Source organism: Odocoileus virginianus, chromosome 14 (assembly GCF_023699985.2).
Source record: "Odocoileus virginianus isolate 20LAN1187 ecotype Illinois chromosome 14, Ovbor_1.2, whole genome shotgun sequence".
NCBI lineage: Eukaryota > Metazoa > Chordata > Mammalia > Artiodactyla > Cervidae > Odocoileus > Odocoileus virginianus.
This window is the reverse complement of record NC_069687.1, coordinates 25,042,797-25,046,597: the sequence shown is the minus strand read 5'-3', so window position 1 is coordinate 25,046,597 and position 3,801 is coordinate 25,042,797. Positions and strand designations below refer to the sequence as shown.

The 3,801-nt window shown below is 40.5% G+C and overlaps 1 pseudogene; it reads right to left on the bottom strand.

Annotated features, from left to right (window-relative positions):
- Window positions 1-738: 738 nt before the first annotated feature.
- LOC110148631 (MAPK-interacting and spindle-stabilizing protein-like) lies at window positions 739-1,467 on the bottom strand (annotated as a pseudogene).
- Window positions 1,468-3,801: the final 2,334 nt, after the last annotated feature.

The following is a 3,801-nucleotide window of genomic DNA, read 5'->3' as shown; positions in this document are numbered from 1 at the left end:
TAACTGCTAAAGATCTAACAAAATCTTGCCTGAGAAACATTTGGACAGCTGCATGAAAGATGGACAACATTACACATTCAGAGCCATGGATTCTCTAAAAAATCTACCTCTATATGTAGCCAGACTGGCAGAAATTACTTTTATTGAACTTTGTACTTTGTTGTGGTTCTAAAAAACATTACTAAGAAATGTTAAAAAAAAAAAAAAAAGTCCAGTGAAACACATCTCTGAGTTTACCTCAAAGATGTTGTTGAGGACACTACTTACTACATTACAAAGTCTTTTGGGATCTTTGGGGATTTCTTTCTGTTTTAATCCAAGGAATGTTTTTGTTTTCATCCTTTTAAATGCTTTACCTAAATTTGCCTGAAGTGTGAAATTTACTCTTGTTTTATAAACACACATCTTTTTTTTTTTTTTTTTAAGATTGTTGTTGTTTAGATCTTCCATCCCAAACTGGAAACAATATTTCAGTTGTGCTTGTGGGAATATTGTGTTTGTGTGTGAAAGTCACTCAGTTTTGTCTGACTCTTTGTGACCCCATGGACTGTAGCCCACCAGGCTCCTCTGTCCATGGGGATTCTCCAGGCAGAATACTGGAGTGGGTAGCACGTTCACTTCTCCAGGGGATCTTCCCAACCTAAGGATGGAACCCAGGTCTCCCACATTGCAAGTGAATTCTTTACTATCTGAGCCACCAGGGAAGTCCTGTGGGAATATTAATGCATGTTAAATGAATTAAACATTCACATGGGCACCACCAGGCATCCGAGTGGCACCAGAAGGTCCTGAAGCCACTAGGAAAGGATTATGGGGAGTGGAATAGAGTCCTGATGAGGGATATGATCCTGAAGGGGCAGGGTATGGCACTGGTGGTCCCCTGACTCCTGCTGGAACAGTGCCCCATGGAATAAGTGGTGCTGCCTCCGGTGCTTGGGAGGAGGAGGATCAGAGTATGGCCCCAGAGACGGATGTGGCATATTAGGGGTAGGATACTGCCCTCCCATTCCGCAGGCCCACAGTCCAGAATACACGGTTCCCCATGGACCTAAAGGACCATCTGCAGTTGGATCTGTGTGTGCACCGTATTGTCTTTGCAGTTCTTGAAAAGGCACAAGTCTGTGTAGGTTACGGCCCTGTTAAGCCAGGGCGCGGCACAGTTAGAGCTGGATAAGGACCCCCAGGTTGGGGTGCCACGGCCCAGAAGGAGGAAGGGATGCCACGGGTCCAGGAGGTGGTCTGGTGGGAGGCACAGAGGAAGGCATTCTGTTGGTGTGGGTCCAAAATGCAGAGTGGAGGGTGTTACACGTGGCGGAGTCCAGGCACATGGAAAGTGAGGGTGTTACACGTGGCGGAGTCCAGACACATGGAAAGTGGAGTACTTGGGTGATTCCAAGGGTTGGAACCTAGCCAGCCTTGAGGAGGTTGGCCAGGTTCTGTATTACTCACAGCAGAGGTTTCGGCAGGGTAGGTTCAGGCAGTGCATCAGTCGGAAAATTCATGAGCCATTTTCCCAGCAGGATCTGAATCTGCAGCTAGATCTAAAAGCAATGGCTCTCAGGGAACTGGGTGCTAAAAAGCCGTGGCAGCGGTGCCTCCAATAGAGGGGTGATGGGGTTGGGGGAATTCCCGGGGCGGGTAGGTAACAGCACCAGTACCATCAGCGGCAGGCAGCTCTTCCTTTAAACATGTGTAAGTAAATGAATAGACTTAATTTTATTCCTATTATAAGAATTTTAGTATTTTGCATGAAAAAAACTAACGCTGATGTGACAATGTAGGTGAGTTTTTCTCACTTATAGACTATGTCACTGCTGTATACTACATTTTCTTGATCTCAAACCCTATTGTATAGCTAATATTGGAATCATCATTGTCAAAGCAAGCTTACAGTTTTAAAAATCAACTGCAGGGTCTATAAGTTTCAGAGAACATAATGGTGTTTGGTATAAACATTTTAATTTTAATTGCATGGCTGAACAAAATGAGATTCTTATTACTCTTAAAGTCATATTTTATGAGGAAATGATTATGTTTCAGAAAACAATATTCTAATCCCAGGGAAATATAATTATATACATTGTTTTAAAATTGTCATATTGCCCCCTACCATACTTTCTGGAAATTAATAAACAAGCTCTATAACTGTACCTGAAGGATACATAGAGTTAAACAATGCACTAAAGTTAGCTCTGGTGGATAAATATTAGCTTTTTCACATAAGAATGATACATGTCAAGTAGAAAAACAAAACTTGTAGACAAAAATAAAACTGACATTGCATTTATAAGATGATTAAGTAGTGCTAGCACTGAATTGTGTACATGAGTTTTTTAAATTTATTTTAGTGATTACTCTGAGTTTTTATTGTAACTTCTTGATAGGTAGTTGCTATGTAATATTTTCAGTAAATAAAATAAAAATCATTTTTGATAGTTTGCAGTGAAATAAATTACTTTATTTATTAACATCTTGGCTGGAAACAATTTCTTTATCTTCAAAATACAATCAGCTCCTAAATATTCATGTTCTTGTAGATACCTACATACATATATGATGCTTATCATTTCTTTAGTATATATTTAATTTCGAGATATATTTCCTTAGGTAATACTTGATATATGTTGCCTACCTAAGTTATATCCAACTATAGGTTAGACGTTACAGTTGTTCAGTCACTAAGTCATGTCTGACTCTGGAACACCATGGACTACAGGATGCCAGGCTTCCCTGTCCTTCACCAATTCCCAGAGTTTAATCAAGCTCATGACCATTGAGTCAACAATGCTAATCAACCAACTCATCCTGTCCTCCCCTTCTCCACCTGCCTTCAATCTTTTCCAGCATCAGAGTCTTTTCCAATGATTCAACTCTTCACATCAGGTGGCCAAAGTGTTGGAGCTTCAGCTTTAGACACTCCTTCCAATGACTATTCAGAGATGATTTCCTTTAGGATTGACTGGTTTAATCTCCTTGCCATCCAAAGCACTCCCAAGAGTCTTCTCCAGCACCACAATCTGAAAGCATCAATTCTTCAGTGCACAGCCTTCTTTACGGTCCAATTCTCACAACTATTCCTGTGAAATTAAAAGATGATTTCTGCAAGGAAAGCTTTGACAAAATTAGACAGCATATTAAAAAACAGAGACATTACTTTGCCAGCAAATGTCTGTAGAGTCAAAGCTATGGTTTTACCAGTAGTCATGTACAGATGTGAGAGATGTTGCAGACATAATATTAATTGGAATATACAGGCCACCAATTCTCAATGAATTAAATAAGTGGCCAGAATGGATGTTATGAAGGATAGTTTATGTGATAAATACAAAGTTCCGTGTAAGTAAAAGCATCAGTTTTTTTCGATGTTTTCCAGATGAAAAAGGGTATGTAAAAGTAAAATGTATTACAAGTTTGTTATATTTAAGAATGTGGAAGATGTCCTTCACAGCTTAAACATGGACTTTGAATAAGGGTGTGGTAGGACCAAGTGAAGTGAAAGTAGCTCAGTCATGTCCGACTCTTTGTGACCCCAAGGACTATATAGTTCATGGAATTCTCCAGGCCAGAATACTGGAGTAGGTAGCCTTTCCCTTCTCCAGGGGATCTTCCCAACCCAGGGATTGAATCCAGGTCTCCCACACTGCAGGCAGATTCTTTACCAGCTGAGCCACAAGGGAAGCCCAAGAATACTGGAGTGGGTAGCCTATCCCTTCTCCAGTGGAGTGGTTAGACCAAACACACATGTAAATGGAGGTATCCTTCTAGGATACTGATGATTCTGTCATTAAGTTTACACAACAG